The sequence below is a fragment of the Haemaphysalis longicornis genome, unplaced genomic scaffold (genome assembly GCF_048455015.1).
Source record: "Haemaphysalis longicornis isolate Haplotype H1 unplaced genomic scaffold, Haemaphysalis longicornis Haplotype H1 scaffold_8, whole genome shotgun sequence".
NCBI lineage: Eukaryota > Metazoa > Arthropoda > Arachnida > Ixodida > Ixodidae > Haemaphysalis > Haemaphysalis longicornis.
This window is the reverse complement of record NW_027526445.1, coordinates 35733300-35746142: the sequence shown is the minus strand read 5'-3', so window position 1 is coordinate 35746142 and position 12843 is coordinate 35733300.

The following is a 12843-nucleotide window of genomic DNA, read 5'->3' as shown; positions in this document are numbered from 1 at the left end:
TTTGTAGAAAAAGCAAATTTGTAGAATGCACAATTAAATGCATTCACAAATTGGGACACTTTCGGCCAGTTCATAGCAGTTCGGCCAGTTCGTATCCGCACGCCCATGCCTGTCCATCAGGCCGTCCACACGCGTACGAAACGTGAGCGTACAGCACACTAAAACAACTTAAAACTTACCCCTAGAACACCAGTGTGTGCCAATCCTGCCGTGCCTACGATAATGCACGGGAATACCACTCTCAAATCGCGAACGGCACACACTATTTGACCGCGCGGCAGCAGGAGCACACCACAAAGAAGCAGCATCCAGAAGAAATATGCAGCGGATCACTGCACAGAGACAGTTGACCCCACGAACGTCCTAAAAACTGTAGAAGAACTTCAGTTCCCCCTTCATCACAGGCTTTGCCTTCCGGCTTCGCTCAAAGGTCATAGGGGAAGGCAGATATCATGTGCAGAGCAAACAGGTACCGGCTACTTGAGGCCAGATACACCGTCGCAAAATGTCCGGCATGCTATTACCGACAACCTCCACCAGTACCATTAAAATGTTTACCCCTTCACCGTTCTCCATTGCCTGTAACAAATAAGGTGGCTCCAGTGGGATGCGAACTACGCGTTTTAATCGCAACACAAAGGGAACTGTTTTTGCACCATCATGAAAATAGTGGCGGACGGAAGGAGCACTGAGTCCGCAGAAGCACGTGTTACTATGCAGCAGATCAACCCGCCGGAAATAATGGGGAAACGGCCCATGTCCGGTGAAAAGTTGGGCGAGTCTTCGGGGGGGAGGAAAGAATGGAGATATGCCCAGAACACTTGTTACACATCTAAACAACTCAGCGTCTGTGTTGTCGGAGCTCCACCTACGTTGCCACTCCAGCCGACCTGCCTTCAAGAGCCGTGCTCTTACAATTCGCTTCGAAGTATGCCCCTCCGCTTCCGCACCCCTAGTTGCCGCACTTGTACCGAAGAAATCGGCGAGCTGCTCGACTCTGGCGTTTCGAAGCGGCTTCGCGTTGTCGAAGCGCGGGATCCGCTACGCGACGCTGGCGTTTACGTTCTGCGTCGAGAGCTCTCCTCTGCGCAGCCTTTTCTTCGGAGGTGCTCGTGGTTCTGGAGGTGGCCTGGGTGTTGCTTGTTGAAGACGTGACAGCCAATTCACTGCCAGAATCGTTGGCGTCCATTGTCAGGTCATCGGACGGCACAGCGTTGTGTCGACGGAAAGCAGCAACTGAAGGGAGCAGCGGCACGGACCTGATTATCTGAAATGGGGAGGAGAAGGGGAGAGGAAGAGCAGCGCGCACAGGTGGTGTGGAGAGGGGGAGAAGCGGACTAGCGCGCGCGCTATCGCAGAAGTGGCGTGGAGAGTACCATGGGAGAGAGAGCGGCGTTATCACAGCTGTTGTGAAGAGGAGGAGAGGTGTGGACGCCGGACCCCGGACGACAGAGCCTCGACTAAGAGATGCTTTGCGTCTAAAAGCTGGACTTGAGTCGGTGCTGGCACGAATTTTTTAAGAAAGACGTGAGGCAATTCACGGCTAAACCACTCGCACCTGTCTTCGAGTGGCAGGATGAGCATTTCAAAAGGGGTTTGCACTCCTTGGGCTGAACTCCCAGCATACATGGTCCGAAACGGAAATAAGAACAACCTCTAAAAACATGACAAGGTTATCAGTAGGTACTTCAGTGGTAAAATTCAGCCCAAGCTCGCACTGCATTAACGGCTTCAAGACATCAATCAGGTCCCGTTTCATGTCAGCTCTGCGGCAGACGAAAATATAGTCGTCAAAATATCTATATACTTTTAGAACTAAACCCTCAAGCGCACGCTCAAGGGGCGATGCGAAAGAGGAGGAAAATGTTTCGTTTCTAGTTTCGTTTCGTCACATGGCATTAAAAGTCAACTCCGGGTTTTTATTAGGCTTATGCATCAGAATGAAAGCCTGGGGATGTACGGCTTCCTCATAGGTAATTGGAAGAGGGGTTAAAAAACATCATAACATGTTTGTCCTCATTACAAGGGCACCGGAACCTTTTAAGGAGCACTTTAAACGCACAGCAATGAAGCCAGGCGGTTGCCAGAAAAAGAAATTCTTGACAATTTATGAGAACTTGTTCAGCCTACTTTTCAGACACATGTACGTGGGGCGAAGAAACAGCCTCAACGAAATGCGAGGCCACTCACCCTACTGCATAGGTTTAAGCGCCCTCCCTAACGGGCACACAACATGGCGTAACTCTACTACATTTCTCTGCCAAAATGTGTTGAGAATATCTTCACAAAATCACAGGGTTCGATCATCAGAGGAAAATACATTTGCAGAAAATGTTCTAAAGGTGGTGAGTTTATTTCCTTGCCATACGTACTTGTTCAAACTGTTTTTTTATATTCAAAGCTACAGCACACGTTAACATCATAAGGCAGTCAGCAGTACAAACTATATACCATTGGAGACGTTCAAAATATTTATTGCTCCTTAGCACTTTCCCGAACACTGTATATAATCTGCATGGCTAAGTCTCTCATGAGATCAGGGATGAAGCACTAATTGGCACCTGGCAGGTATGCTGTATACTGTCGAGCAATCTAGCAACCTTCGAGCAAACGCTGTCGCATTTTTCACGAATATAAATATCTCGATATCGCGACAAGATTTGTTTCGCTGTCTGCAGTCGCGGCGTTCTTTCCGGAGGGCGGCGATTTCGCCTAGCTTCTTCCTTGTACTTAACACTTCGGCTGACTTGTCGTTTGTATGCGAGTACTTTCTATTTCTCATGAGGGATGCTTGCGTGTGCATTCTTTTGCTCTTCTGTGCATTCGTGCATTTGCTTGTGCGTATCCTTGTGTGTGCGTTTGCATGCGCGTGCGTGGGCGTTTTTGTGGGTGCGGGCGTGTGTGTGCGCGCGTGTGTGTGCGTGTTGTGACGGGGCTGATGGCTGAGGGCAAGGTATTGTTTATGAACGACGGCGCGATTTTGGGATGTTAGTAGCGGCAGGATGCTGAAACAGGGAATACGAAAATATCGCGCCTCCTCAAAGAACCTCCTTGAAATATTTTGAGTACAACTCGTCGACGTTTTCCGCATCATCTATGTCCTATAAAAATACTCGCCAGACAATGCCGCACAGGAATATTCTTGTCTTACCGACAGCAACAAACCGCGGACATGCTGGAAATCGTAATGAGTTTTCTCTAAAAAGAGAATGTGATATTATTATCTTGTTTCAAGCATATATTTCAGCTTAAACTTAAACAAAACGTTCCAAGAGAAGTGTTGTCAACATATACAAAAGTTACCCGCGAGATACTATTTTCCTCCACCAATGACATCAATATATTTATGCTTCGCTCATCAGGCTCGACGTTGGGCAATTGAAACGTAAGTACGTCATATAGAAATATTTGCGGCCGTACTTAACGCACGAGTAAAACCACTAGAGAACCACATCTCAAAGGTTTAGTTCAAGTGAAATAATTTCTTTGGGCAATTCCGATCGGCATTCAAGCATTTATTGATGAACTTTGTAATACACATTAGCCCTGTTTTGAACGTGCCTGTGGGAATGCGTTTAGGGTAATTCCAATGAAAGTGTGTTAACACATTTTGCATTTGCGACACGTTTACCCTAGCCACAAGCATATGTATCACAAGGCAATCGTGCACTCTGTGTTAAGAAATTCAGGCAGTGCGCACAAAACCAACTTCCATGTAATAACGTTTACTCTGCTAAATGGTAAGAACAAAAGCACACCGTTGTATTAACTACGCAAAGGCAACATAAATTTGTTTTTGTCTGTATTTCCGTTTGTCCACCTGTATTCCTTTAGGTTTCACCTCTTGCTAAATAGCTCCAGTAATGACGCATCCACTATCGCCCCTGGTGGGTCCATCTACAGCCTCGCCAGTGAATTGAGTGAATTGATCTGTTGCCATTTTTATGCGGGCCACCTTACAAGAGCCTGGGGAAGGCGGCTTGCAGAAAAATAGAGCCAACTCACCTCAAAAATCGAGTGTAACACTGCTGTGGCTGCTGTCATACGAATCGGTCTCCCTCTGGTCCTACGAAAGCATAAAAATGTACAAATAAAATAAACGCAAAACCAAAATTAACAAAAAAATTACGCCCACCTCCCTTCGCGGGAACCGTGGTGTGATGCGGCGCTGAGGGGGGTTCAAACGCAAGCGGAGAGCAACCGTCGACATAAAGGCCACCGGAGAGCGGCACACCGGTTATATGCGAAGCGCGCCCGAAGGAGAGGAGACCGCAGAGAGAGAGAGTACTGAACATGCGCAGCACCGCGCTCGTCCGCCCACCGGCGGAGTGAGAGCGCGCTCGGCCGCACACGCTCTCACCTGGGCACGCGCTGGCGCCAGGGCGCCTGCCGCGGCTATGACGCAACACAATCCAACACAATCCACTTTAATCCAATCCAATCCAAATCCAATCCAATCCAATCCAAGCCAAGGCAAGCCAATGGAATCCAATCCAATGCCCCACGCGAGAGAGTGTTCGCGATCGGAGAGGAAAGGGGGAGAGTGGCTGCGGACAACAACGGACGCACGCAGGAAGGACAGGGCCGCCGACAAGAGATGCTTTGCGCGGTGCATCTAAAAGGAACACCGTGCTCGAGAACCTTTGTCGTTTGCTTTCTATGAAATGCATTTAAAAAGTATGCGGCTAAAAATAATGAGAAGCAACGATATTTGATGTTACCCTCCTGTGAGCTGCCCCATTTGGTTGGAAGAGACGTGTGACCTTTTCAAACAAAATGCTCAGAAAATTTTGTTCCCCCGTCAATTCTCGGGGTTACCCTAGATACCTTCCTCTTCCGTCACTAGAGCTTGTCATCCTTCAATTGTAATTTTAGGGGAACTGGGAGTAGACAGTACAAGACCCCGCCAAATATCATGCGCAATTTTAGACAGAAATGTGGATTTAAACGATGCGTATTTGACATGTGCAATGATGATTGTCAAAAAAATGCGTGTACTTCTTGCCAAAAAATATTGGCCATTCGCGGAATACGGGCCTTTTCGATATCGCCCACTCGAGAAGCCAACCTAAAATAACAATTTAAATGGGCGCAAATTCTCCTAACTTCGTCGCTGACTCACGTTCCCTTCGTCGTGACATAGCACACATTTGGAAATGTTTTCCACTCTGCAGTTCGTTTATTGCACGGAATACCTTTTGTCACTGCGTTCCACGTTTTGATTCCAATTTATGTAGCTTAAAAACTTTACTGTCCTTTTCGAGCAAGGTCAAGAATTATCATAACAATAAAGATTGCACCATACCCCCAAATTCCTAAATACAGTGTTTGTCATGTCTGTGGAATTTCCCACGCAACGTTTATTGGTGACATATTGGTGGCACGGTCATTGACTCTGCAGTGCGAAGACTTTTTTACAACTGAAAACACAAATGTATGGAGGCGATTCGCCACTGCAGACGTTGCAAGGTTACCTAAAGAAGCAGAGGATGACCAGTGTCGCGAGTACAGCTGAGCTTAGTGCCTTAAATGGCAAAAGGAAATGGAGAGGCATGTAAGAACCTCGCAAAAACGTAAGCAGGTGGTCCTCATTTGCAGTAGAGCAACACTAATGGAAGTCCCACTGGAAGTTATCCATTCAACGAATGACAGCAGAAGGCCAATCGCGTCCCTCAAGGCGGTATGCACAATCGCCAGAAGTGCGTCAGTTTTCAGAGACAAGAAACAATCGAAGTTGCTGATCCGCCGTGGTCACTCAAAGGCAACGAGTATTTTTTTAAAAGACAGAGCGTTTAAAATACGCACCCATTTTTGGACAGGAGGACGCCACAATCACATTTCACATGTATACCATGGAGGCCCCGTCTACCTTCAAATAATATCGTGGCATGTACGTACAGCTGACTTCAAGAGTGCACTAATAAATGGGTGCGAAAAACAAAGCGGAGACTGGCCACCACTTCGCGAAATTTTCGCGTAGTCTCACCTTGGCGATTTAATACAGCCGTGCGTAGTGTGTATTGCAGTCAGCCGCCGCACAACAATTGTGTTTACTTCCGCTTACAAAGAAGTTGCTTCTAAATAATTTATTAACTAGCTTATTGAAGCGGTGATCGGTTATATGGAACCAATAAGTTTTTGCCATTAAATCACGGTCGCGTTGTAAGACAAAAAAAAAGAGAAACTGTTGCGAATGCAGATATCTAGCTCACATCCCTGTATGACTTCTTTTGTTTGGTAAAAGCCCGAACGTGCAATTATCAAGTCTCATAACCCCACACACTTCGAAGAGTGCTGACCATTGTTCTTCTGTGACCTAAATATTCAGAGGCCACACTCTTCCCCTCCTTTTTAATTAAGCTTTGCTTGTAACTTGTAATAAAAAAATTCGGAACAAGTTAACCTCCCAGATTTGTGTTTTTCGTACGTTGTTGTTTCCTTAATATCTTGATCCGAAAACCCTAATGCCTTCCCGTATAAATGAGTAATTGTGAGAGTTAATACGTATAATCGTTACAACAGCATCAATGTACATATTTGAGGGAAAGAAATGACGACGAAACTGAAGTTGACGGTCAGTCAAAACCGCAAGCCATACACTCATCGTCAATCGATGTGCGATGCAAAAAAAGCTTAAAATATTATATCCCATCAAAAACCAAATGGTGTAAGGAAATCGCCCATATCTACCTTTTTCTGGGGTTTCCCGTAATTTGTTTAAACAATAGAAACTGAAAGAGCTGAAATCGAACAAACGAAATGAGAACAGTGCACCTAATACAAAAACTCACACATGAAACAAAAAAGTCCTAACGAAATATTCTCTCTGGTTTGACGTGTCCCTGTAAAGCAACCGATAAAGCGTCCATCGTGGCACGAGGAGGCGGCGGAATAATGTTAACATTCCTACAAAATCCTCAATATTTCGAATGCTTTTTTGTTTTGAGTGAGCAGTAGAAAAAACGAGGACGTAGGTGTGCGACTCCCGCGCGTGACTCCAAACTATTTGTCTTATGTTTCAACAGTGCCACCGACTTTTTGCCACTTTGCGTATGACAAGTAAAATGTAGCCTGCCACGCCGTTGTGCTCATCCATAGGCCGGCCTGGGTATGCACACACAGGGGCAATAGCGCAATAGCATATAATAGCCGCGGTGTATTTACCAACACACACCATTGGACTGTTTCGTTTTTGCGCGAGCGCTACCATTGCGCGAGCATGGATATGCGAAAACAGCAAATAGCGCAAAACACTGTATACGTTGTAAAGATTGTCGTTGCTACCTTGCCTTCTGAAAATGCTCCATATCTCAGAAGAGTGAAAACCAAATCTCACGGATGCTTTATTAAGCGTACAGGAATAATTTCAGAAGATGCACGTGTGTCACCGACGATTCTTTGCTTTGATCAGGCACAAATATTGCGGTTTTATCTCGTAAGCAGCAGTGTCGTCTCAAATTATTTGTGCGTCTCTAGCCTCCTCTCTCTCTCCCACGCCAGATTCTCTTTACGAATACATTTATGCATAAAAGTGAACAATCAATGCCCCTTATTTTGCGCTGTGTCGCGTTTACGTCAAGTTCGTGTCTTTTTTTGCAGGTTCAAGAACGTTTGCCACACACGCCCAAAATCACCCTTTCTGAGTTACTTTAGATGCGCATTTATTGTGTTTATTTCTTTACCTACACGTTGGCCATTCGCTAAGATGTACATTGATAATCTATCGTCCTCTTTTATCGTCGGCGCTTTAATCTAACACATACGGCATCAAAACGCCAAAATTACTTTGCCGCTCATGAACAATTCACATAACGAGACCCCGATAAAGCACGATTGCAGGATTTTATATATATTGCTTGCATGGTAACCTGCGCAAATTTCGTGTTATTTAATTATAGCCGCTATACCAGCCCCCTTACGCATGACCTCCCTAACAACTTTTACTGAACGGCTACATAGCTTTTTGTAAACAAAAGAGGCATCGCTACGACTACTGGGGCCTCGAAGCTCCTTGTGTGCGTTTCTGCACAAAGTGGGTAGAATGGCAGTGAATGTCGCCGGACAATATTCCTGTTGTTGATAAATACGACTGTGGCTCAGGAAGTTACGGTTGAATTAGATAGAGTTATACCCAGGTAATCAAAAGATAGCTTTGTTAGCTGTGTCGGTTTGAAATGAAGCAACTGCAGCCAATGGAATCATGTCCCACAGCATAACCATTTCTCCCGTTTCGGGAACCTCTTTCCAGGCTACGACTAAAACTCGTCTGAAAAAACGCCTTGAAGTCATCGGCCACAACGAAACACGCTGCGGGATGCTATCGTTCGAAATGTTGGCAAAAGCATACGAAACAGGGCAGGGCAGGTATACCCTGACAAACGGACAATTGCGGACTGCTTCGTTACTATGCACTACGCCAAGGTGAGTACTTCCAGCAAATAGTCTTCCTACTACCATCAACAGTAAGCGCAGAATACAATTGTTGCATCTAAGTAGCCTTCTCACTTCGAAAACTTTAACTATGCAGAGTCTCATTCGACAGCATAGAACGGCGTGCAATAGCGTGTAACTGTTTCCGTCTTACCCACATTTTCTTTGGAGAGGTAGTTCATAATGAATTGGGGCTTAGCGCATAGAAAACGAGGATGGTGACGGAAGAAAAAGCGCTGCTATCAACTGCGTTTATTCTGAAACGGGCCACAATATATAAGACACGCATGAATAAATTAATAAGTGTATGCCGCTGTTGTATGCCTGCATTGCTGTTCTTGTCCTTTTCAAAGTAATCTCGATTTATAGGATCGCCATTCCCCCCGGTCACCGGCCTCGCCGTCTTCGAGGCAAGACTCACATTCTGACTTACTGTCGTTAATATTGAAGACTGCGTAGTTACTAATGATGACGCCGTTATAGCGCTCGGGCGGTAGCAGAGCTTAGTTACGATACGTTCTCGGTTGATTGATTGATTGATTGATTGATTGATTGATTGATTGATTGATTGATTGATTGATTGATTGATTGATTGATTGATTGATTGATTGATTGATTGATTGATTGATTGATTGATTGATTGATTGATTGATTGATTGATTGATTGATTGATTGATTGATTGATTGATTGATTGATTGATTGATTGATTGTACGGCTTAACGACCGACGCTACACAGGCGTTGAGGCGCGCCGTAGCGTAGGACCTTGGATTGATTTTGACCAACTGTGTTCGTTAACGTGCGCCGAAATCGCTAACACACGCGCATTTTTTGCTCTTCGCCTGCATCGGAAAAGCGGCCTCCGCGACCCGGAATCGAACACGCGTCCAAGTGCTCACCAGCACAACGCCCTAGACACTCAGCCGCCGTGGCGGGTACCGATACGTTCTGAAATTTTGTTGTTACCGTGATCAGGACAAAGCATGTTACGCGTGGCTTTCGTCTGACAAGGCAGCCATTTCTTAAAGCATTCTTTCGAAAAAGGGACGCACGTTCTTGCTTATGGAAGCCACCCCCGTGCAAACTGACGTGTCGGTTTTTAAGGGAAGCCTGGTTGTTCTTCGTAGCGGTGTGTCCTTTACACACAGAGTTGGGGACCGGTGGGCGCTTTATGGAGGCCAATAAGTTAAAACGGCAGAGGCGAGCACACACAACCCAAGAGAATCCACAGAATTTCAAAACTGTGAAGCGCGCCGTAAATAGCAGCCAGAAATACAGCTCCGCACGATTTCACTAGGAATACGGCCCTTCTCACGCCTACACCTGCCTCAGCGCCAGACAGTTGCGCCGTTAGGCTAAAGTTATCTCTGCAACTGCACAGTACTGCAGTGAATCAAACTGTGTGTACTGGTTGAAAAAACGCTCTCTTGAATGGCTAATGATGGGGATATGTCTGGACGTCATGCAAAACACCGGTGTCTGTTTAAATGTGGCTGACCGTGCTGTCTTGAGGCGAAAGCCTAATATGTGTCGTTGGGATCGCCAGCTTCAATGACTACGGCATCGATACGAACGGTACACGAACCAGAAGAAGGCCAGAAGCAGAACGAAGCATGCCTCCAATGCTTATGATTGACGGAGTAACGTAACAATCTTTATGGGATTAATAGCAATAATACTTAAGGTAGATTTGTGTGGGTTAACACCGCGAAATATTTATGACAGCTTAACGTAATTTTAGATAAAGTGCGCTGGATTAAAGAATAATGAGTGAGTTCTATTGCTTATTAGTAACGCGGAAATAGGTGAAAATAGCAAAATTATGGGGATTGGGGTTGGTATATGCCGGACAGAGATTCAGTAGGATGGATCAAATTGAAAATATTGATTAGGGTGGACCAGTATTCAGTTATATGTGCAACAAGGACGAACGTCGGAAGCAGTTGTTCTTTTTATAGCGGGGCTGTTAAGCACTTGTTTCAAGGAGATAGACGCGTGCATGCACTACGGCATTAACTCAGAAAAGCTTGTAGCGTCGCCACCTTCAGGATATCTGCGGTGTGATTTTAAAACTTGGGTTTGCAGATATACATCAAATCTTATATCCGGTTAATCCGGTTCGGGGGACTCGTGACTTCAATGGCGGTTATATGGATATCCAGATTTGCAACAACACATAACGAGTATTGCTAATTACAAAAGCCGCATAACGCGGTAATCGATGTTCGAACAGTTCAGCCTGAAACAAGTTCTGCATTGGGTGAACCACGGAAAAGAAATTGGCCTCCGAAAAACGACGACGAAACAATGAGTGCATGACATCGAAGGCAAAAAACCGCTGGCGTGGGGAAAGATATGTTACTTATATTAAACAGACACCCAGATATCCGAGTATCCAGATAGATAACCGGTTCGAGAGATTCCCTAAGGGATTATTCCGGATAACTATTATCCAGGTGTTATATTCGAAGAATCGGTGAAGTGAATAACAGGATAATTGCTGTTGCCGGAACAACGGTTGGACGTCGTTTCACTGCACTCCATTAACCGCCCGTATCTAATTGTTGCTCGCCTTACAGCAACAGCACACACTCCTTCAACTCTTGCTCGTTTTCCCACGCAAAGCTCAAAGATGCGGTTCATGCTTTCCACTCGACGCGTTGGTGAAGTCGAGGCGCAGTCCGCAGCAGAGCAGCATTGTATTCGCTGTGCAATCGCGTATTGTTTGTAACTTGCGTCATACAGTAGCGTACACGACATGAAACATGACATAGGCAATTTGTAACACTGTGGCCTTCGCTGTATCGCACTGTATAATACGCGTAATCTAGTTGCCTTTAAATAGGCCTAGTTGCGTAGTCGACTTGCAATGCAAACTCAGAATTGAATGGTTCTGATTTTAATCACTTGTTATCAATTTAGTTGTTATTACCCCCGCTTGCTTGGCATTTGGTATTATGCCTGGTGGTATATCCTCAATAACTAAATAATACATGTAGCGGGCTCCCAAGGTAGCTGGCCAAATTATTTTGGAAAATACTACCAGCATTTTGCCCCGACCACAGCGAGATAACGAGGCGAAGATTACGCTTTGGCTGAACGCCTTGCGCGCCTTCAAATTCGTTCAACGGCCCCGTGTGAACCCCGCACCTTCGGAGATTACCAGGCTTGTTTCGGCATTTGTAGAGGCGCGTTCATATCAAGCTGGCTGTCGCCTGAGATCCCATGCACCTGCCAGCTTTTGATGGGCGTGTCAAGTCCTTCCTTCTAACGGGGTACAGGATACATCCGAGGTGGCAAAATATTTCCTGACATCCGTGTCTGTCTGCATGCGTTTGCTGACCCTCTCACATGCAATCAAGGTTTTGGTGAAAAATCTTCAACACAGCGGGAGAAGCTTCTCTAAAAAAACTCAGATGAAAAAGAAGTTGTTATAGAACATGCGAACTACTTAAGTGCTATGAAGCTATCCCATTGCACTATGCGCCCGAGGGACACGAGAGGAGTATCGTAGCATAAATAACATGTATATAAGCTAGGCTGCCAAACAAAGTAGTAAATTGCTGTTCCTGTGCTGTAGAACCATTTGCGAGCTGCCCAGCTGGGAATTTCTTAAATTATGTTTGACCAGTAAGCGTCTTCTCGCATTCTCTATTATCGGCTCACCATCTACGGTGTTCCTTGCTATAGGAACAGCAATTGCGAACGTGGCGTCGCCCTGCAGACCACAAGCTCACCCAACAGAAGTCCTCCTCGTGCTTTTATTTTACAACCTGAAATAAAACTTCGCAGATAAACTTCGAAAAACCTAAAAAAACTACTCGTATCTCTTCTACTCACTGGTCTTACATTTCCGATAATTGTTCCAACCACACACACGCATATTTCACGTACAAATCAAGTGAAGCGTACCAGTAAACGAGTAAACATAGTGTTAAAATATCAGGAGAGCTTATACATTTTGAGGGTTTATTTTTCTGAAGCTTAATACACTATCCAACCTAACAAAATCGAGCCACGTTCTTACAGACACAAATCTTTTCGGAGGTCGGGTTTTGCTGCGCGGTACACTTTCGACGAAAGCTCGGTGGGTCGGACACCCACGCAGTCAACATATTCAAGTAAACTCGAAATTGTGCGCGCCATAATAAGCTTCAACCGAAATCGGTAACCAGGAGAGGGAAAGGAGAACTTAAGGTCTAAGTTTATTTTTTTATTAATTGGATCGGAGTTAAACCACCCAGAGTTGTCGCAACACGTCCTTCATACTCGATATATTAATCTGCCCAAAACCTTGTACAATCCATACAATGGTGCAATGTCTGTGAATGATTGATATATAAGTTGGGCGTTTAAAATGGTTTCATAGCACAGGGATTACAATTGTACATCTACCTCCTTCCAGAAATCTTA